The 21,735-nt window shown below is 49.1% G+C and overlaps 12 non-coding genes across 12 annotated transcripts; all 12 read right to left on the bottom strand.

Annotated features, from left to right (window-relative positions):
* Positions 1 to 532: 532 nt before the first annotated feature.
* On the bottom strand, positions 533 to 614 carry trnas-uga (transfer RNA serine (anticodon UGA)). The gene has a single exon. It is a non-coding gene; the product is annotated as a tRNA-Ser (tRNA).
* Positions 615 to 2,613: 1,999 nt separating this feature from the next.
* trnak-uuu (transfer RNA lysine (anticodon UUU)) lies at positions 2,614 to 2,686 on the bottom strand. Its single transcript has one exon. It is a non-coding gene; the product is annotated as a tRNA-Lys (tRNA).
* A 619-nt stretch (positions 2,687 to 3,305) lies between these two features.
* trnas-aga (transfer RNA serine (anticodon AGA)) lies at positions 3,306 to 3,387 on the bottom strand. The gene has a single exon. It is a non-coding gene; the product is annotated as a tRNA-Ser (tRNA).
* A 1,998-nt stretch (positions 3,388 to 5,385) lies between these two features.
* On the bottom strand, positions 5,386 to 5,458 carry trnak-uuu (transfer RNA lysine (anticodon UUU)). The gene has a single exon. It is a non-coding gene; the product is annotated as a tRNA-Lys (tRNA).
* A 618-nt stretch (positions 5,459 to 6,076) lies between these two features.
* trnas-aga (transfer RNA serine (anticodon AGA)) lies at positions 6,077 to 6,158 on the bottom strand. The gene has a single exon. It is a non-coding gene; the product is annotated as a tRNA-Ser (tRNA).
* An 820-nt stretch (positions 6,159 to 6,978) lies between these two features.
* trnak-uuu (transfer RNA lysine (anticodon UUU)) lies at positions 6,979 to 7,051 on the bottom strand. Its single transcript has one exon. It is a non-coding gene; the product is annotated as a tRNA-Lys (tRNA).
* A 603-nt stretch (positions 7,052 to 7,654) lies between these two features.
* On the bottom strand, positions 7,655 to 7,736 carry trnas-uga (transfer RNA serine (anticodon UGA)). Its single transcript has one exon. It is a non-coding gene; the product is annotated as a tRNA-Ser (tRNA).
* Positions 7,737 to 8,555: 819 nt separating this feature from the next.
* On the bottom strand, positions 8,556 to 8,628 carry trnak-uuu (transfer RNA lysine (anticodon UUU)). The gene has a single exon. It is a non-coding gene; the product is annotated as a tRNA-Lys (tRNA).
* A 619-nt stretch (positions 8,629 to 9,247) lies between these two features.
* trnas-uga (transfer RNA serine (anticodon UGA)) lies at positions 9,248 to 9,329 on the bottom strand. Its single transcript has one exon. It is a non-coding gene; the product is annotated as a tRNA-Ser (tRNA).
* A 10,409-nt stretch (positions 9,330 to 19,738) lies between these two features.
* On the bottom strand, positions 19,739 to 19,811 carry trnak-uuu (transfer RNA lysine (anticodon UUU)). Its single transcript has one exon. It is a non-coding gene; the product is annotated as a tRNA-Lys (tRNA).
* A 602-nt stretch (positions 19,812 to 20,413) lies between these two features.
* On the bottom strand, positions 20,414 to 20,495 carry trnas-uga (transfer RNA serine (anticodon UGA)). The gene has a single exon. It is a non-coding gene; the product is annotated as a tRNA-Ser (tRNA).
* A 1,025-nt stretch (positions 20,496 to 21,520) lies between these two features.
* Positions 21,521 to 21,593, bottom strand: trnak-uuu (transfer RNA lysine (anticodon UUU)). Its single transcript has one exon. It is a non-coding gene; the product is annotated as a tRNA-Lys (tRNA).
* Positions 21,594 to 21,735: the final 142 nt, after the last annotated feature.

Raw genomic sequence — 21,735 nt, forward strand, 5'->3', positions numbered from 1 at the left:
TTTGATGAACTTGTGAAAAACCAAAAGAACGCGCCGAATGTCCAAAAAAGGAACCTGTAACAGTGCTGACTGCTCTACGCCCCTCTACTACGAGAGCTGTAGTGATAGCGGTTGCCAGATAACAAGAGTTTAAATCCTATAAATCCATCGCCTTAACCTCTCGGCCACGACTACGCCAAATGTTAAAAAGCAAGCCCCCTTGTCTGATGGCGCCCTGCACAGGCCAAGCTTCAGAAAAAAAATCACGCAGAAAGATGAAGTGGTAAAAAATTTTCAACCTTCCCGAATACTCAAAGGCAAAGGGTTGCGGTGACTCGGATTAGAACCGGGGTTGCTGCTGCCACAACGCAGAGTTCTAACCAATATACGATCACGGCGTGCCACTGGCTCACCCAAGACAACCCCTGGAGCCCAGATACAAGAAGCAGCAGCGGCGTGTTTGTCCATCGAAGAGGGACTGGACATTTCGCAAATAAGTGCGAGGACCGTGAAAAATGCATGGATGCTTTGCCTCATGGCCTTCAGCAAACAGCGTAGTCAGCAGGATTCGAACCTGCGCGGGGAGACCCCAATGGATTTCAAATCCATCGCCTTAACCACTCGGCCACAACTACGGGAGTAGACCAATTTCTGCTCAGTTTGTGTTCAACACTGCTGCCTGACCTACTTGCAACCAACCCAGCTCAGTCAGCAAGCGGAGATTGCAAGCTAGCCCTGCAAGCGGGTAAAACAGCGATCCCACTGAGGAGAAATCAGGCTGCCATGTCTCATCCTATGTAATGGGGTTTTTCAGTACTGGCCCTGGGGACCGACAGCACTGCACAATTGGGAAGTCTGTCTAGAGTTTAATACACCTTCTGGTGCTACTTGGACACGTCATCAGTGTAAAACCCGAGGTCATAGGGTGTTTCGGGTCTTTAATCTTCATACACCCTCACCCGGGCGACCCAGCCGGGGGTGATCAGTCCCCGGCTTGTGTCCAAGTGGCATGTTGCTCCACGGATCCCCCCTACGGATCTACAGCCACCGAGAAGCCCTTTCTGCGGCCTCTAAGATGTTTGCGGTGGCTTTTTTCAATTGCAGTCCTTTCACTCCAAGGAGTTTGAGGGTTCGCAGCAGTGAGTGGCCAGCGAAGCCTCGGCACCCGACCTCGACTGGCTCGCAGCGAGGTTTCCAGCCATTGTTCCGGCACTCCGAGCTGAGCCCTGCGTAGTTAGCCCTCTTGCGCTCGTGGGCCTCTTCAATATGGTCTTCCCAGGGGACAGTTAGTTCCAGGATATCCACTTGCTTGGTAGACTCAGATGTTAGCACCATGTCTGGGCGGAGAGAAGTGGCTGTGATGTTGCCTGGGAACTTAAGCTGCCTTCCAAGGTCAACCTGAAGCTGCCAATCACGAGCAGTGGAGAGGAGCCCCCCCGTAGAGCTAGGCCGGTGGAATTGTTCCTTCTGCCCAGCTCTAATGAAGGTGATTGTCTGTTTGGGGGCTACCTGGGTCTTGCTGAGCTGGATCGCTGTGCAGATGGAGTCCGCCAAAGCCTTTTAGCACCTGGTCGTGGCGCCAGCGGTACCGCCCTTCCCCTAGCGCTCTTAAAAATCTTATGTCTTATTCTACTCACTCTGTGAGCACTCTTTCCTAAAGGGCTGACCATCAGAATCAGGTTTGCCGAACAAGGGAGATGCACTGATCCCCGGGAGCAGAAAGGAACATCGCTCTAGTACAGAGTCAGCAGAAGAGATGGACCGTAGTGATAGCAAGCTGAGGCCTACAAAAAGAAGACTGACCTACGCCCAAACAGGGACTTGAATTAAGCAGACCACCTTCTGCCATGTTGTGTGTAACACTGCTGCCTGACCTACTTGCAACCTAGCAAGCCGAGATTGTAAGCTAGCCCTGGAAGCGGCTAAAACAGCAGTCCCACTGAGGAGAAATCAGGCTGCCTTGTCTTATCCTATGTAATGGGGTTTTTCAGTACTGGCCCTGGGGACCGACAGCACTGCACAAATGGGAGGTCTGTCTTATTCTACTCACTCCGTGAGCACTCTTTCCTAAAGGGCTGACCATCAGAATCATGTGTGCCGATCAAGGGAGATGTACTGACCCCCTGGAGAAGGAAGGAACATCGCTCTAATACAGAGTCAGCAGAAGAGATGGACCCGTAGTGATAGCAAGCTGAGGCCTCCAAAAAGTAGACTGACCTTCGCCCAAACAGGGACTTGAATTAAGCAGACCACCTTCTGCCCTGTTGTGTGTCACATTGCTGCCTGACCTACTTGCAACCTAGCAAGCCGAGATTGTAAGCTAGCCCTGGAAGTGGGTAAAACAGCAGTCCCACTGAGGAGAAATCAGGCTGCCATGTCTCATCCTATGTAATAGGGGGTTTTTCAGTGCTGGGCCTGGGGACCGACAGCACTGCACAATTCGGAGGACTGTCTTATTCTACTCACTCTGTGAGCGCGCTTTCCTAACGAGCTGACCATCAGAATCAGGTGTGCCAAACAAGGGAGGTGCACTGATACCCTGGAGCAGGAAGGAACACCGCTCCAGTACAGATTCAGAAGAAGAGATGGACCGTAGTGATAGCAAGGTGACTCCGCCAAAAGCAGAAAGACCTTCGCCCGAACAGGGACTTGAACCCTGGACCCTCAGATTAAAAGTCTGATGCTCTACCGACTGAGCTATCCGGGCTCTTGTAAAGCACTGGCTTCTCACCTTTTATAAAGCAGCAATTTTACAACAAGCTGCCCAGAAGAGACGCAGGTGTCACGAGGATGAAAGCTAGAAGCAGTTATGGCACAGAGAGCGAAGGACCATAGATGGCACAATTACCGTCACAGAAAGCTAAAGCAATACTGCAAATCCTTCCGGAAATGGGAAGAGTTCGAACCTGCGCAGGGAGACCCCAATGGATTTCAAGTCCATCATCTTAACCTCTCGTCCACAACTACGCCTAATGTTAGAAAGCAAGCCCCCTTGTCTGGTGGCGCCCTGCACAGGCCAAGCTTCAGAAACAAAATCACGCAGAAAGATGAGGTGGTAAAAAAATTTCAACCTTCCCGTATACTCAACGGCAAAGGGTTGCCGTGACCCGGATTCGAAACGGGGTTGCTGCAGCCACAACGCAGAGTACTAACCACTATACGATCACGGCGTGCCACTGGCTCACCCAAGACAACCCCTGGAGCCCGGATACAAGAAGCAGCAGCGGCGTGTTTTTTCCATCGAAGAGGGACTGGACATTTCGCAAATAAGTGCGAGCACCATGAAAAATGCATGGATGCTTTGCCTCATGGCCTTCAGGAAACAGCGTAGTCGGCAGGATTCGAACCTGCGCGGGGAGACCCCAATGGATTTCTAGTCCATCGCCTTAAAAACTCGGCCACGACTACGGCAGTAGACCAATTTCTGCTCAGTTTGTGTCCAACACTGCTGCCTGACCTACTTGCAACCAACCCAGCTCAGTCAGCAAGCGGAGATTGCAAGCTAGCCCTGCAAGCGGGTAAAACAGCGATCCCACTGAGGAGAAATCAGGCTGCCATGTCTCATCCTATGTAATGGGGTTTTTCAGTACTGGCCCTGGGGACCGACAGCACTGCACAATTGGGAAGTCTGTCTAGAGTTTTAATACACCTTCTGGTGCTACTTGGACACGTCATCAGTGAAAATCCCGAGGTCATAGGGTGTTTCGGGTCTTTAATCTTCATACACCCTCACCCGGGCGACCCAGCCAGGGGTGATCAGTCCCCGGCTTGTGTCCAAGTGGCATGTTGCTCCACGGATCCCCCCTACGGATCTACAGCCACCGAGAAGCCCTTTCTGCGGCCTCTAAGATGTTTGCGGTGGCTTTTTTCAATTGCAGTCCTTTCACTCCAAGGAGTTTGAGGGTTCGCAGCAGTGAGTGGCCAGCGAAGCCTCGGCACCCGACCTCGACTGGCTCGCAGCGAGATTTCCAGCCATTGTTCCGGCACTCCGAGCTGAGCCCTGCGTAGTTAGCCCTCTTGCGCTCGTGGGCCTCTTCAATATGGTCTTCCCAGGGGACAGTTAGTTCCAGGATATCCACTTGCTTGGTAGACTCAGATGTTAGCACCATGTCTGGGCGGAGAGAAGTGGCTGTGATGTTGCCTGGGAACTTAAGCTGCCTTCCAAGGTCAACCTGAAGCTGCCAATCACGAGCAGTGGAGAGGAGCCCCCCCGTAGAGCTAGGCCGGTGGAATTGTTCCTTCTGCCCAGCTCTAATGAAGGTGATTGTCTGTTTGGGGGCTACCTGGGTCTTGCTGAGCTGGATCGCTGTGCAGATGGAGTCCGCCAAAGCCTTTAGCACCTGGTCGTGGCGCCAGCGGTACCGCCCTTCCCCTAGCGCTCTTAAAAATCTTATGTCTTATTCTACTCACTCTGTGAGCACTCTTTCCTAAAGGGCTGACCATCAGAATCAGGTTTGCCGAACAAGGGAGATGCACTGATCCCCGGGAGCAGAAAGGAACATCGCTCTAGTACAGAGTCAGCAGAAGAGATGGACCGTAGTGATAGCAAGCTGAGGCCTACAAAAAGAAGACTGACCTACGCCCAAACAGGGACTTGAATTAAGCAGACCACCTTCTGCCATGTTGTGTGTAACACTGCTGCCTGACCTACTTGCAACCTAGCAAGCCGAGATTGTAAGCTAGCCCTGGAAGCGGCTAAAACAGCAGTCCCACTGAGGAGAAATCAGGCTGCCTTGTCTTATCCTATGTAATGGGGTTTTTCAGTACTGGCCCTGGGGACCGACAGCACTGCACAAATGGGAGGTCTGTCTTATTCTACTCACTCCGTGAGCACTCTTTCCTAAAGGGCTGACCATCAGAATCATGTGTGCCGATCAAGGGAGATGTACTGACCCCCTGGAGAAGGAAGGAACATCGCTCTAATACAGAGTCAGCAGAAGAGATGGACCCGTAGTGATAGCAAGCTGAGGCCTCCAAAAAGTAGACTGACCTTCGCCCAAACAGGGACTTGAATTAAGCAGACCACCTTCTGCCCTGTTGTGTGTCACATTGCTGCCTGACCTACTTGCAACCTAGCAAGCCGAGATTGTAAGCTAGCCCTGGAAGTGGGTAAAACAGCAGTCCCACTGAGGAGAAATCAGGCTGCCATGTCTCATCCTATGTAATGGGGGTTTTTCAGTGCTGGGCCTGGGGACCGACAGCACTGCACAATTCGGAGGACTGTCTTATTCTACTCACTCTGTGAGCGCGCTTTCCTAACGAGCTGACCATCAGAATCAGGTGTGCCAAACAAGGGAGGTGCACTGATACCCTGGAGCAGGAAGGAACACCGCTCCAGTACAGATTCAGAAGAAGAGATGGACCGTAGTGATAGCAAGGTGACTCCGCCAAAAGCAGAAAGACCTTCGCCCGAACAGGGACTTGAACCCTGGACCCTCAGATTAAAAGTCTGATGCTCTACCGACTGAGCTATCTGGGCTCTTGTGGAGCACTGTCTTCTCACCTTTTATAAAGCAGCAATTTTACAACAAGCTGCCGAGAAGAGACGCAGGTGTCACGAGGATGAAAGCTAGAAGCAGTTATGGCACAGAGAGCGAAGGACCATAGATGGCACAATTACCGTCACAGAAAGCTAAAGCAATACTGCAAATCCTTCTGGAAATGGGAAGAGTTCGAACCTGCGCAGGGAGACCCCAATGGATTTCAAGTCCATCGTCTTAACCTCTCGTCCACAACTACGCCTAATGTTAGAAAGCAAGCCCCCTTGTCTGGTGGCGCCCTGCACAGGCCAAGCTTCAGAAACAAAATCACGCAGAAAGATGAGGTGGTAAAAAATTTTCAACCTTCCCGTATACTCAACGGCAAAGGGTTGCCGTGACCCGGATTCGAAACGGGGTTGTTGCGGCCACAACGCAGAGTACTAACCACTATACGATCACGGCGTGCCACTGGCTCACCCAAGACAACCCCTGGAGCCCGGATACAAGAAGCAGCAGCGGCGTGTTTGTCCATCGAAGAAGGACTGGACATTTCGCAAATAAGTGCGAGCACCATGAAAAATGCATGGATGCTTTGCCTCATGGCCTTCAGGAAACAGCGTAGTCGGCAGGATTCGAACCTGCGCGGGGAGACCCCAATGGATTTCTAGTCCATCGCCTTAAAAACTCGGCCACGACTACGGCAGTAGACCAATTTCTGCTCAGTTTGTGTCCAACACTGCTGCCTGACCTACTTGCAAACAACCCAGCTCAGTCAGCAAGCGGAGATTGCAAGCTAGCCCTGCAAGCGGCTAAAACAGCAGTCCCACTGAGGAGAAATCAGGCTGCCATGTCTCATCCTATGTAATGGGGTTTTTCAGTACTGGCCCTGGGGACCGACAGCACTGCACAAATGGGAGGTCTTTCTTATTCTACTCACTCCGGGAGCACTCTTTCCTAAAGGGCTGACCATCAGAATCATGTGTGCCGAACAAGGGAGATGCACTGATCCCCGGGAGAAGGAAGGAACATCGCTCTAATACAGAGTCAGCAGAAGAGATGGACCCGTAGTGATAGCAAGCTGAGCCCTCCAAAAAGTAGACTGACCTTCGCCCAAACAGGGACTTGAATTAAGCAGACTACCTTCTGCCCTGTTGTGTGTCACATTGCTGCCTGACCTACTTGCAACCTAGCAAGCCGAGATTGTAAGCTAGCACTGGAAGCGGGTAAAACAGCAGTCCCACTGAGGAGAAATCAGGCTGCCATGTCTAATCCTATGTAATGGGGTTTTTCAGTGCTGGGCCTGGGGACCGACAGCACTGCACAAATCGGAGGTCTGTCTTATTCTACTGACTCTGTGAGCGCGCTTTCCTAACGAGCTGACCATCAGAATCAGGTGTGCCAAACAAGGGAGGTGCACTGATACCCTGGAGCAGGAAGGAACACCGCTCCAGTACAGATTCAGAAGAAGAGATGGACCATAGTGATAGCAAGGTGACTCCGCCAAAAGCTGACAGACCTTCGCCCAAACAGGGACTTGGACCCTGGACCCTCAGATTAAAAGTCTGATACTCTACCGACTGAGCTATCCGGGCTCTTGTGGAGCACTGGCTTCTCACCTTTTATAAAGCAGCAATTTTACAACAAGCTGCCCAGAAGAGACGCAGGTGTCACGAGGTTGAAAGCTAGAAGCAGTTATGGCACAGAGAGCGAAGGACCATAGATGGCACAATTACCGTCACAGAAAGCTAAAGCAATACTGCAAATCCCTCCCGTAGTCGGCAGAGTTGGAACCTGCGCAGGGAGACCCCAATGGATTTCAAGTCCATCACCTTAACTTCTCGGCCACGACTACGCAAGCCCCCTTGTCTGATGGCGCCCTGCACAGGCCAAGCTTCAGAAACAAAATCACGCAGAAAGATGAGGTGGTAAAAAATTTTCAACCTTCCTGTATACTCAACGGCAAAGGGTTGCCGTGACCTGGATTCAAACCAGGGTTGCTGCAGCCACAACGCAGAGTACTGACCACTATACGATCACGGCGTGCAACTGGCTCACCCAAGACAACCCCTGGAGCACGGATACAAGAAGCAGCAGCGGCGTGTTTGTCCATCGATGAGGGACTAGACATTTCGCAAATAAGTGCGAGGACCGTGAAAAATGCATGGATGCTTTGCCTCATGGCCTTCAGCAAACAGCGTAGTCAGCAGGATTCGAACCTACGCAGGAAGACCCCAATGGATTTCAAGTCCATCGCCTTAACCACTCGGCCACGACTACGGGAGTAGACCAATTACTGCTCAGTTTGTGTCCAACACTGCTGCCTGACCTACTTGCAACCAACCCAGCTCAGTCAGCAAGCGGAGATTGCAAGCTAGCCCTGCAAGCGGCTAAAACAGCGATCCCACTGAGGAGAAATCAGGCTGCCATGTCTCATCCTATGTAATGGGGTTTTTCAGTACTGGCCTTGGGGACCGACAGCACTGCACAATTGGGAAGTCTGTCTTATTCTACTCACTCTGTGAGCACTCTTTCCTAAAGGGCTGACCATCAGAATCAGGTGTGCCGAACAAGGGAGATGCACTGATCCCCGGGAGCAGAAAGGAACATCGCTCTAGTACAGAGTCAGCAGAAGAGATGGACCGTAGTGATAGCAAGCTGAGGCCTACAAAAAGAAGACTGACCTACGCCCAAACAGGGACTTGAATTAAGCAGACCACCTTCTGCCATGTTGTGTGTAACACTGGTGCCTGACCTAATTGCAACCTAGCAAGCTGAGATTGTAAGTTAGCCCTGGAAGCGGCTAAAACAGCAGTCCCACTGAGGAGAAATCAGGCTGCCATGTCTCATCCTATGTAATGGGGTTTTTCAGTGCTGGGCCTGGGGACCGACAGCACTGCACAATTCGGAGGTCTGTCTTATTCTACTCACTCTGTGAGCGCGCTTTCCTAACGAGCTGACCATCAGAATCAGGTGTGCCAAACAAGGGAGGTGCACTGATACCCTGGAGCAGGAAGGAACACCGCTCCAGTACAGATTCAGAAGAAGAGATGGACCGTAGTGATAGCAAGGTGACTCCGCCAAAAGCAGACAGACCTTCACCCGAACAGGGATTTGAACCCTGGACCCTCAGATTAAAAGTCTGATGCTCTACCGACTGAGCTATCCGGGCTCCTGTGGAGCACTGGCTTCTCACCTTTTATAAAGCAGCAATTTTACAACAAGCTGGCCAGAAGAGACGCAGGTGTCACGAGGATGAAAGCTAGAAGCAGTTATGGCACAGAGAGCGAAGGACCATAGATGGCACAATTACAGTCACAGAAAGCTAAAGCAATACTGCAAATCCTTCCGGAAATGGGAAGAGTTCGAACCTGCGCAGGGAGACCCCAATGAATTTCAAGTCCATCGCCTTAACCTCTCGGCCACGACTACGCCTAATGTTAGAAAGCAAGCCCCCTTGTCTGATGGCGCCCTGCACAGGCCAAGCTTCAGAAACAAAATCACGCAGAAAGATGAGGTGGTAAAAAATTTTCAACCTTCCCGTATACTCAACGGCAAAGGGTTGCCGTGACTCGGATTCGAACCAGGGTTGCTGCGGCCTCAGCGCAGAGTACTAACCAATATACGATCACGGCGTGCCACTGGCTCACCCAAGACAACCCCTGGAGCCCAGATACAAGAAGCAGCAGCGGCGTGTTTGTCCATCGATGAGAGGACTGGACATTTCGCAAATAAGTGCGAGGACCGTGAAAAATGCATGGATGCTTTGCCTCATGGCCTTCAGCAAACAGCGTAGTCAGCAGGATTCGAACCTGCGCGGGGAGACCCCAATGGATTTCAAGTCCATCACCTTAACCACTCGGCCACGACTACGGGAGTAGACCAACTTCTGCTCAGTTTGTGTCCAACACTGCTGCCTGACCTACTTGCAACCAACCCAGCTCAGTCAGCAAGCGGAGATTGCAAGCTAGCCCTGCAAGCGGCTAAAACAGCGATCCCACTGAGGAGAAATCAGGCTGCCATGTCTCATCCTATGTAATGGGGTTTTTCAGTCCTGGCCCTGGGGACCGACAACACTGCACAATTGGGAAGTCTCAGAATCAGGTGTGCCGAACAAGGGAGATGCACTGATCCCCGGGAGCAGGAAGGAACATCGCTCTAGTACAAAGTCAGCAGAAGAGATGGACCGTAGTGATAGCAAGCTGAGGCCTACAAAAAGAAGACTGACCTTCGCCCAAACAGGGACTTGAATAAAGCAGACCACCTTCTGCCATGTTGTGTGTAACACTGCTGCCTGAACTACTTGCAACCTAGCAAGCCGAGATTGTAAGCTAGCCCTGGAAGCGGCTAAAACAGCAGTCCCACTAAGGAGAAATCAGGCTGCCATGTCTCATCCTATGTAATGGGGTTTTTCAGTACTGGCCCTGGGGACCGACAGCACTGCACAAATGGGAGGTCTGTCTTATTCTACTCAATCCGTGAGCACTCTTTCCTAAAGGGCTGACCATCAGAATCATGTGTGCCGAACAAGGGAGATGCACTGATCCCCGGGAGAAGGAAGGAACATCGCTCTAATACAGAGTCAGCAGAAGAGATGGACCCGTAGTGATAGCAAGGTGACTCCGCCAAAAGCAGACAGACCTTCACCCTAACAGGGACTTGAACCCTGGACCCTCAAATTAAGCTAAAGCAATACTGCAAATCCCTCCCGTAGTCGGCAGAGTTCGAACCTGCGCAGGGAGACCCCAATGGATTTAAAGTCCATCGCCTTAACCTCTCGGCCAAAAACAGGGCAAAAGGGACTGCTACAAGGGGGAAAGAAAGGGAAAAGAGAAGGAAAAAGGAGGGAAAGCAAGAAAAAGAAAAAAAATTATCCATCAAACTTCATGAACACTCACAAAGGATTTAAGTAAAGTGTTTGATTGGTTTTTGACTATATTTTTAATAAAAAAATTAATAATTATAATATTAATCTGACAAACACACCACAAACTCTTGCCAGGACTTGCACCTGGAATCTTCCACCCAAAGGGTGGATGTGTTACTATTACACCACAAGAGCTGTGTCTTTCCTTTTTTTTACAAACACTGCAAATGAAACACTGGAAACAGCAACTAAAAACAAAATGTTCACAGCACAACACACACACAGCACAACATATGGAACTATATAAAAACCTAACTATATACATTACTATATACACCAATGAAAAAAAAATCAAAGAACTCCCTGTACTTTCTCTCTCCACTGTGCAACAGAGAGGCCTGAGGCTGGACAATACCACCAGCCCTTCAGCTGAGTGTGGCCAGTTGTCTTATTTTTTGCCAGCCCACACTGCTTGCAGATATAGTGATATATGTCCTTTGCTAGTCGTTTCCATGGTGGTTCACCTCTAGCCACTCACTCCTCATCCTCTTGGGCAGCTTTCTGCCTTCTCCATGTGCGCTGCCTGGGCTGAGTGGTAGGACAAGTTTGTGATGGCAAGGTATTAGGCTTCTGGAATTGGGGAGGGGGCTGGAATTGGGGAGGTGGCTGGAATTGGGAAGGTGGCTGGAATTGGGGAGGGGGCTGGAATTGGAAAGGTGGCTGGAATTGCAGAGGGGGCTGGAATTGGGGAGGGGGATGGAATTGGGTAGAATGAGGCAGTGGTAGACCTGGTTGGTAGCTGGGAAAGGGTGGGTAGGACCCAGGGGGGAATGCAAAGTGTGGTGCTGGTGGGTATATGGGAAATGCAGAGTAAGATCCAGGAGGAGGGGTGGGCATTGGGCACCTGTTGGAGATACGCTTACGAATGAAGGCCTCTCCCTCCTGATTTGCTGAATCCTGAAATACCATGGCCTCATGCCCATGCTGTGCAGGAACAGCTGGAAGTTCGCGCACTTCAGGAAGAGCCTCCTTTGCCAAATATACTTGTTTGGGCAGTGCAGTACCCTGCAGAAGCATGTCTCTGTCTACACGTTTCTGTCTTTTTAGTAGCCTGCAAGAGAAACATTCTTCATCTTAAATTAGCAATTTAAGTGAATAAAAGCCCATTGTCTTTACTTCCTGTAGCATCATTTTTAAAAGCATGTACAAGAAGGTTTTATAAGTACAATCTTGATATACTACTGTGATTGTGCAAAAGTATCGCATAAAACAAGACTCACCACGAGGAGACAGTAGTGGTGTTTATCGGGACCAGAACTAGGTTAGTCTGTCCTAGAACCTCTCTGCTGTCCTCCATCAGCTGTTTTAAGTGGCTGTATACCACCACAATAGATTGTGGAATTGGCAGAGTTTTTCCTTGTGTGTCCCTGGGCCTGTTCCGTGCTTGCTGAAACTCTTTCAAAAGCCTTAGGCAAACACATTCACAGACCCTGTGGACTTCAGGGTCCTGAGCTGCCTGCCCATGAGTCATGAACAATCTATGGAAAAGAAAGATGATATAATCTGAACTGTATACTGGGTTATAAACTAGTGACGATCCAAATAGTCAAATTACCTCTCTGCTGCCTGCTGTCCTGGAGCAGAGCCACTCTGCTTCCTGGATGCTCTCCAAGGTCCTGTCAAAGCCTTCTTCTTAACCCTCTGGCTATATTTTGATGGTACCTTGTCCATGGCATGCAGAGCCATGTACAGCTGGACTATGTTGGCCTCCTCTTGTGATGACAAGGCAGTGATCGTTCGGTTTAGGCCAACCAAGTAGGCTGCCAGGGCATCAACTGCCTCCCAGCCCAAGACACCTCTGGAATCACACTGTGTACTCTGGAAATTGAGAAAAATGCCAAACACAGTCCAATAAACATATACGGTGTTGTAATAAGTACCAGATACATTTTTTTTAAAAGTAAAAAATAGTACAGGATAGCAATATTTCCTGGCTTGATGTGCTAGGACTTGCAGTGTCATCCTCCTCTTCCTCAGTGACCTCCTCATCTGGGGATTTGGGTTCAGTGTCACCCACCTGACTTGTCACCTGGACCTGCACGACAGCTACTGGAGAGTCATCAGCCCTAAGGTCAGCTGCATGGCACACAGTCGTGTCAATTTCACTATCCTCTTCGGGCTCCTCTGGGGGGACTTCAGGCATGTCATTGTGGTGTGCAATCAACTGGTCGCCTCTATTGGACTGGGCCAACAAGTACTCCACTGCAATGCGCTCCCCTGCAATAATTTGTACCACATTGTTAATGGGGAGAGGACACACACACTCACACACACACACACACAAACAAACAAACAAACACAGGAGAGAGAGAAATACTCCAATGCTCAGCATTTTCCTGTGAGATATCTTACCAGTGGGTTTTCCTGGAGGGGTAAATTCTGGCATCAAAGCCCGACCAAGGACCCGTTGGCTCATGCTGTTTAAATGAGACATTGTGCAGACATCAAATGTCCTTAGGGTTGAGGCCCCCACCACAGATACAGCTTCTTTTGCCCGGCTCATGTTCCACACTGATCCCCGGGAGCAGGAAGGAACATCGCTCTAGTACAGAGTCAGCAGAAGAGATGGACCGTAGTGATAGCAAGCTGAGGCCTACAAAAGAAGACTGACCTTCGCCCAAACAGGGACTTGAATTAAGCAGACCACCTTCTCCTATGTTGTGTGTAACACTGCTGCCTGACCTACTTGCAACCTAGCAAGCGGAGATTGTAAGCTAGCCCTGGAAGCGGCTAAAACAGCAGTCCCACTGAGGAGAAATCAGGCTGCCATGTCTCATCCTATGTAATGGGGTTTTTCAGTACTGGAAAAAAGAATGAATGAAAAATAGGCGGAAAATAGTTTATTTGAATTTGGCGCTCTCTCCTGAGAACTGGTGACGCGCTCTGACGCACCGGTCAGCTGATGGAGGCGGAACTTACAGCGATTGTAAATTCCTGTTTTTCTTTTTATTTTAGAGAGTTTTTATATATGTGAGAGTGTGTTTTATGTTGAATGTGAATGTATGTGCATGATTACCATCTGTTTGAGTGCAAATCAGCCCAAATCAGCTCGCTATTACTGAATGGTCACGGCTATCAAAGTGAACGCGTCTATATGAATAGGGAGAGTGGATTATCTACTTCGGAACATTTGTGTTATTACCATCTGTATAAGTGGCCATCAGCACATCATTACTTATTTGCATCGTAATTCATTGTAAAATATGCATCTCTAGCAATCTCAGGATGTTTTATATTGGCAAACAATGTTAAATCTTTTTTTATTTTTCTTATTATTCTTACTTTTCTTACTCAAATTATTCTTATTGTATTTTTCTACTGCTCAAATAAATCATTTATATGATGTCTAAGTTTATGTCTAGTGTTTTATAATTGAAAAAAACTATGCAGTGGAATGTTTACTGACTAAATAGTTTGTAGAAGTCTTCAATACTATTGGGAAATATATTTTCTTATATTTGGGGGGGTGGGGGGTGTAGACATAGTCTCAGAAAAATATTTGCAGGAGTCTCATTTTTCATTATATTTTATTCAGATTTGAAATAGAAACTCATGAGACATGTGGCTTTCAACCCATTACTTTTCTAGATTGCTCCAGGACTTATTTCATGTATTTTTATATCAAATAAAAAAATATTTAAGAGTGGTAAAAAAAATTCAAGGCACTTTAGTGTCTATAACTTTTAATATTTTTGAGCATTATCAAATCTGGTTGATAAAAAGTGAAGCCCAAAGGGCTTCTTTCTAAAGACACCACAATTATGTTTGTAACACACTGAAGTAGGAAACTATTACGATTATAAGTTAGTTAGAGCACTTTCAGCTGTGAGTCCCATAATGGGGGGTGCTGGCTAACAGGTTAAACCTCAGGTGGACACATATCTCACTTGCCATTTATTCATATTGGATGTACACCAAATTTGGGGCACCGTATCTCCGCCTCCCGGGGGTTCAGGGACTTGTGGCTGGTGGTGTCGGATAGAGGTCCCCCTGGTCTGACTTTGACCCGATTTTGGTGCAGTTTGGCCCCGTTTTGGAGGAGTTACAGCTTGGCAAAGTGTGTGACATTTTGGTTAATATTCACCACATGTGGTGAATATTGAATATACACATTTTTTCTATGCATATTTCTACAGTGTTATGGGATAAAACTTACAAAAATGGATTCCTGGTAGCTAAAATTGATCTGTCCACGGAACCATTAGGAAGGGCGTGCTGAATAAATGGTAAATGGGAGGGTTTTTTTAAAAAAATGTCCATTTACAATTTATTCAGCGGGACCTCCGTAGTGCTCCCGTTGACATAATTTTTTTATGCATATTTTACATTATTATTGGATAAAACTTACATGAATGGATTCCTCTGAGTGTCCTGAGTACAGTACAGGTGTTTTCATTAACCATATTGCAAATTTACCTCCTGACCACCATGAAAACAGATCCCGATGCAGTGTTATTTTCTGCTAAAAGGTTGCAAGCTATAGCAGTTTTAACACATGGCCAGTCTTCATTATTACGTGATAAAACTTACATGAATGGGTTCCCCTTGGTGTCCTGAGTACATTACAGGTATTTTCATTAACAATAACACACATTTGAAATAAAAAGAGTTAAATACAGTTGCTATTTAATGAACAGTGAGATACGCACCACATGTGGTGCACATGTGTGCCAAAATTCAACGCTCATTTTTATGCAAATTCTACAGTATTATGTGATAAAACTTACATGAATGGATTCCTCTTAGTGTGCTGAGTACAGTACAGGTGTTTCCTCTAGGCCTCATCCTAAGATTTTTCTTCCGACTTCCACCCCCCCTCGAGCTGCCTTCTCTAGCCGGGGAGGGTGCACCCTGGCCGGCATGGATGAGTAGGTGGGAGGGGGGTGGATGGTACTATTTTTTTGCTAATATCTCCGCGATGCGGTGGACCCCGGGGCTGAAATTCGGGGGATCCCTAAAGGGTCGATAGGCCTACCGTATGCGACCACCCTCGAGTTCCTGGGTGGTCTGGTTCCTGAGTTATAACGGTTCAAATTTCACATTTTGGGGGGCCGTAACTCGGACCCCCGGGGTCCTAGGAACATGGGGCTAGTGTCGTCGGATTGAGGTCCCCAAGGTCTAATTTAAACCAGAGTTTGGTGTTTTTTCCCCTCTTTTTGGGTGAGTTATGGCCGGTCAAATTTTGGGACCTTTTGCATTTGCGGGCCCGTATCTCTGGCCCCTGGGGGTCTATCGACTTGGGGGAGGTGGCTTCAGAGAGGGCCCTTCGAGGGCTATCACGTCACCGAGTTTCAAGTCACTAGGTCTCTTCCTTCCATTTGACTATCAAAAATGTGGGGGGCCATAACTTCGCCCCCCGGGGTGTTATGGATGGGGGGCAGCGGTGTTTGGTAGGCCTTCTGGAGGTCTTACTCTGACCCGAGTTTGGTGCAGTTTGGCCCCATTTTGTCGGAGTTACAGCTTGGCAAAGTGTGTGACATTTTGGTGAACATGCACCACATGTGGTGAAATTAACCAAAATCCAGTGCCCTGAGTTAGACGTCTTCACGTTTCCAAAAATTTGTGCCCAAACCCGAAAGAGACCCGTAATGTACTACACCGAACCGACCCGGACCCGTCTAATATTTCAAAAGCCGGACCCGGACCCGTGTAGATCCGAGAAATGCCTATCCGGACCCGACCCAGACCCGTATATTATTTGAAATCTGGACCCGAACCCGCTGGGAAGACACAGACCCGACTGGACCCGACGTTCACATATTCCACCATAAAATTGCTATTACAAATCAATAAACCTGTTGCGAAAAATACAGCTTTTTGTCTTACCTAATTTAAAGAGCCGTAGTCTCTCCTCATTGTACCTGACTGCCTGTGATGCATTACAATCCTCCGACAAGAAAGTTATTCATGTTATTCCTCTCGTTATTCCAAGTCCAAGCTGAATCCACTCATTATTTCAGTTTCAAAAGTCCACTTGATGTCACGGTGACGGATGACAAATGCAACTGTGCATATGTACATTCTGACTTGAGTTAATTCGCATAATAACTTAGACTGGTTGCCCTTTTGAACTATAATAACGATCGCTCGTGCAATGCCATGGCCGCTGACGTTATTTATTTGCTATCATCTGATCTCTGTGCTCTCTGATCTGCATCGAGTCTGAATCTGAACCACTAAAATTTTAAGATTAAACGGTTCATTTATAATATTATAAAAATGGGAGAAAATGTAAAACGCGGTTTGGCGGTCGAAGTGTCCCTCACTGAAACATGAAATGCGCTCGAGACTGCACATGCGTGCTAGCTGTATCAACCGAAAAAGCTTTAACGCAGTTTGAGCGTCATAGAAAACATTCATGTGACAGTTCACCTCAGATTGTGTTGCTGATTTGAAATATATTAAATATGAGTGTGTCATGTCTGCAAGCATTATTACCATGCGTGCACTTGTATTAACTCTGAGTCTGCGCGCTCTGCTTCTAAAAGCAGTGAGAGAGAGAGATCACTTTTTTTGGCTCCCTCTTTTCTTTTCCTAATTTTACAAGTTGCAAGTTACAAAAAACACAAGCAGTCTTTGATCATGGCCGGATGTTCTCCGGCTGATGATTTAAAATATAGACCCGAACCCGTACGGGTCCCGGGTCGGGTCCGGGGTCGACGGGTCTCGGGTGCACTGTGAAGACCTCTACCCTGAGTACAGTACAAGTGTTTTCTTTAGGCCTCATAAAAAAAATTTTCTTCTGACTTCCACCCCCCTCGAGCTGCCTTCTCTAGCCGGGGAGGGTGCACCCTGGCCGGCATGGATGAGTAGGTGCGAGGGGGGTGGATGGTACTATTTTTTTGCTAATATCTCCGCGATGTGGTGGACCCCACAGCTGAAATTCGGGGGATCCCTAGAGGGTCGTGGACACGACGTGGACACGACTCCCAAGAGTCCGATCGGGCCGAATTTTGGATATGTGTCTCGAGGGGATCCCCTCGACTGGGCACATAAGTCTGGTGGCCCTACCACCTTCTTTAGGGGTCAAACGGTCACAGAAGGGACCCCACGTCCACAAAAGCGTTACGCGTTTTGATGGGAGGTGGGACGTCCACAGTTCGGAGACGATAGGTCGTAGGGCCCCCAGATTTGAGATTCTGGCATCTCAGGGGCCCCTCACCCAAGGCCCCGAAGCACGTAGTCGTAGGACTAAAGGGAAAAAAGTGCATCGCACTAGGGCCCCGCGCTTTTGACTGCATGATCCAGGGGCCCCAAAGATGCACCGTTCTGAATTTCGGGCCCCTGGGACTTTTCAAAAAAAAAAACACCTGCCATTTATTTGAATGTGTTCAGCATAGCGGGTTCGTGGACACTGATTGCAAGGGCTCTTGGGCCCCGGGCCTTCATAAGCTTACTGGGGGAGGCCCCAGGAGCCACCGTTCCAAGTTTTGGGCCCCAGGGATGTCTCAGAAAAAAATGTCCAACCGAGGCCCTTTTCTAACGCTAATGGTCAAATGGACAAATATTGGGTACGTGGGACCCGGGGGTGGGGTCCGCAAATGTTCCGCATGTGATCTGGGCTCATTCCGTGAACATAATGGTCAAATGGACAAATAGTGGGTTCGTGGGACCCAGGGTGGGGGTCCGCAAGTGGTCCGCAGATGATCCGCAGTCATTGTGTGAACATAATGGTCAAATGGACAAATAGTGGGTCAGTGGGACCCAGGGTGGGGGTCCGCAAGTGGGCCGCAGATGATCCTCAGTCATTGTGTGAACATAATGGTCAAATGGACAAATAGTGGGTTCGTGGGACCCAGGGTGGGTGTCCGCAAGTGGTCCGCAGATGATCCGCAGTCATTGTGTGAATATAATGGTCAAATGGACAAATAGTGGGTTCGTGGGACCCAGGGTGGGGGTCCGCAAGTGGTCCGCAGATGTTCCGCAGTCATTGTGTGAATATAATGGTCAAATGGACAAATACTGGGTTCGTGGGACCCAGGGTGGGGGTCCGCAAGGGGTCTGCAGATGATCCGCAGATGATCCGCAGTCATTGTGTGAATATAATGGTCAAATGTACAAATAATGGGTTCGTGGGACCCGGGTTGGGGGTCCGACGGGGGTCCGCACTGGTTCCATGGTCATTCTGTAACTTTAAAGGTCAAATGGACAAAAATTGGTTTCGTGGGCAAAAAAATCGTCCACCCCCCATTCGGGTAAATGCCACTGTTTTAAACCTGAGGTGTACTGCTCCGTGCGCCACCCTGTGGAGAAGTGCTGTATGGCATTTAGGGGCCTCAAATTTGGCTAAGCTTCCGCGAGGCCCCTTGGTTGACCAGATCCTCCCGCGCCGGTCAGGGGTCTCCCGTGGGCCAGCGCAGTCCGGCAGACATCGACACCGCGTCCGGCAAAAATTTTTTGGGGTCAGCGCGCAGTTCCCCTTAACCCACGTACACGAGCCCTCAAACTTATACCTGAATTGACGCTGCAAAAAAAATGGACACACTTTATGGACACTCTTTCCTAAAGGGCTGACCATAAGAATCAGGTGTGCCGAACAAGCCAACCAATTTCTGCTCAGTTTGTGTCCAACACTGCTGCCTGACCTACGTGCAACCAACCCAGCTCAGTCAGCAAGCGGAGATTGCAAGCTAGCCCTGCAAGCAGGTAAAACAGCGGTCCCACTGAGGAGAAATCAGGCTGCCATGTCTCATCCTATGTAATGGGGTTTTTCAGTACTGTCCCTGGGGACCGACAACACTGCACAATTGGGAAGTCTGTCTTATTCTACTCACTCTGTCATCACTCTTTCCTAAAGGGCTGACCATCAGAATCAGGTTTGCCGAAAGAGGGAGATGCACTGATCCCCAGGAGCAAAAAGGAACATCGCTCTAGTACAGAGTCAGCAGAAGAGATGGACCGTAGTGATAGCAAGCTGAGGCCTACAAAAAGAAGACTGACCTACGCCCAAACAGGGACTTGAATTAAGCAGACCACCTTCTGCCATGTTGTGTGTAACACTGCTGCCTGACCTACTTGCAACCTAGCAAGCCGAGATTGTAAGCTAGCCCTAGAAGCGGGTAAAACAGCAGTCCCACTGAGGAGAAATCAGGCTGCCATTTCTCATCCTATGTAATGGGGTTTTTCAGTGCTGGGCCTGGGGACCCACAGCACTGCACAATTCTGAGGTCTGTCTTATTCTACTCACTCTGTGAGCGCGCTTTCCTAACGAGCTGACCATCAGAATCAGGTGTGCCAAACAAGGGAGGTGCACTGATACCCTGTAGCAGGAAGGAACACCGCTCCAGTACAGATTCAGAAGAAGAGATGGACCGTAGTGATAGCAAGGTGACTCCGCCAAAAGCAGACAGACCTTCGCCCGAACAGGGACTTGAAGCCTGGACCCTCAGATTAAAAGTCTGATGCTCTACCAACTGAGCTATCCGGGCTCTTGTGGAGCACTGGCTTCTCACCTTTTATAAAGCAGCAGTTTTACAACAAGCTGCCTAGAAGAGACGCAGGTGTCACGAGGATGAAAGCTAGAAGCAGTTATGGCACAGAGAGCGAAGGACCATAGAAGGCACAATTACAGTCACAGAAAGCTAAAGCAATACTGCAAATCCTTCCGGAAATGGGAAGAGTTCGAACCTCAGCAGGGAGACCCCAATGGATTTCAAGTCCATCGCCTTAACCTCCCGGCCACGACTACGCCTAATGTTAGAAAGCAAGCCCCCTTGTCTGATGGCGCCCTGCACAGGCCAAGTTTCAGAAACAAAATCACGCAGAAAGATGAGGTGGTAAAAAATTTTCAACCTTCCCGTATACTCAACGGCAAAGGGTTGCCATGACCCAGATTCGAACCGGGGTTGCTGCGGCCACAACGCAGAGTATTAACCAATATACGATCACGATGTGCCACTGGCTCACACAAGAAAGTCCCTGGAGCCCGGATATAAGAAGCAGCAGCGTCGTGTTTGTCCATCGAAGAGTAATAAGTGCGAGGACCGTGAAAAATGCATGGATGCTTTGCCTCATGGCCTTCAGCAAACAGCGTAGTCAGCAGGATTCGAACCTGCGCGGGAAGACCCCAATGGATTTCAAGTCCATCACCTTAACCACTCGTCCACGACTACGGGAGTAGACCAATTTCTGCTCAGTTTGTGTCCAACACTGCTGCCTGACCTACTTGCAACCAACCCAGCTCAGTCAGCAAGTGGAGATTGCAAGCTAGCCCTGCAAGCGGGTAAAACAGCGGTCCCACTGAGGAGAAATCAGGCTGCCATGTCTCATCCTATGTAATGGGGTTTTTCAGTACTGGCCCTGGGGACCGACAACACTGCACAATTGGGAAGTCTGTCTTATTCTACTCACTCTGTGATCACTCTTTCCTAAAGGGCTGACCATCAGAATCAGGTTTGCCGAAAAAGGGAGATGCACTGATCCCTGGGAGCAGAAAGGAACATCGCTCTAGTACAGAGTCAGCAGAAGAGATGGACCGTAGTGATAGCAAGCTGAGGCCTACAAAAAGAAGACTGACCTTCGCCCAAACAGGGACTTGAATTAAGCAGACCAACTTCTGCCCTGTTGTGTGTCACATTGCTGCCTGACCTACTTGCAACCTAGCAAGCCGAGATTGTAAGCTAGCCCTTGAAGTGGCTAAAACAGCAGTCCCACTGAGGAGAAATCAGGCTGCCATGTCTCATCCTATGTAATGGGCTTTTTCAGTACTGGCCCTGGGGACCGATAGCACTGCACAAATGGGAGGTCTGTCTTATTCTACTCACTCCGTGAGCACTCTTTCCTAAAGGGCTGACCATCAGAATCATGTGTGCCAAACAAGGAAGATGCACTGACCCCCTGGAGAAGGAAGGAACATCGCTCTAAGAGAAATCAGGCTGCCATGTCTCATCCTATGTAATGACGTTTTTCAGTGCTGGGCCTGGGGACCGACAGCACTGCACAATTCGGAGGTCTGTCTTATTCTACTCACTCTGTGAGCGCGCTTTCCTAACGAGCTGACCATCAGAATCAGGTGTGCCAAACAAGGGAGGTGCACTGATACCTTGAAGCAGGAAGGAACACCGCTCCGGTACAGATTCAGAAGAAGAGATGGACCGTAGTGATAGCAAGGTGACTCCGCCAAAATCAGACAGACCTTCACCCGAACAGGGACTTGAACCCTGGACCCTCAGATTAAAAGTCTGATGCTCTACCGACTGAGCTATCCGGGCTCTTGTGGAGAACTGGCTTCTCACCTTTTATAAAGCAGCAGTTTTACAACAAGCTGCCCAGAAGAGACGCAGGTGTCACGAGGATGAAAGCTAGAAGCAGTTATGGCACAGAGAGCGAAGGACAATAGAAGGCCCAATTACC

Source organism: Carassius carassius, chromosome 18, assembly GCF_963082965.1.
Source record: "Carassius carassius chromosome 18, fCarCar2.1, whole genome shotgun sequence".
In the NCBI taxonomy this organism is placed as follows: Eukaryota; Metazoa; Chordata; class Actinopteri; order Cypriniformes; family Cyprinidae; genus Carassius; species Carassius carassius.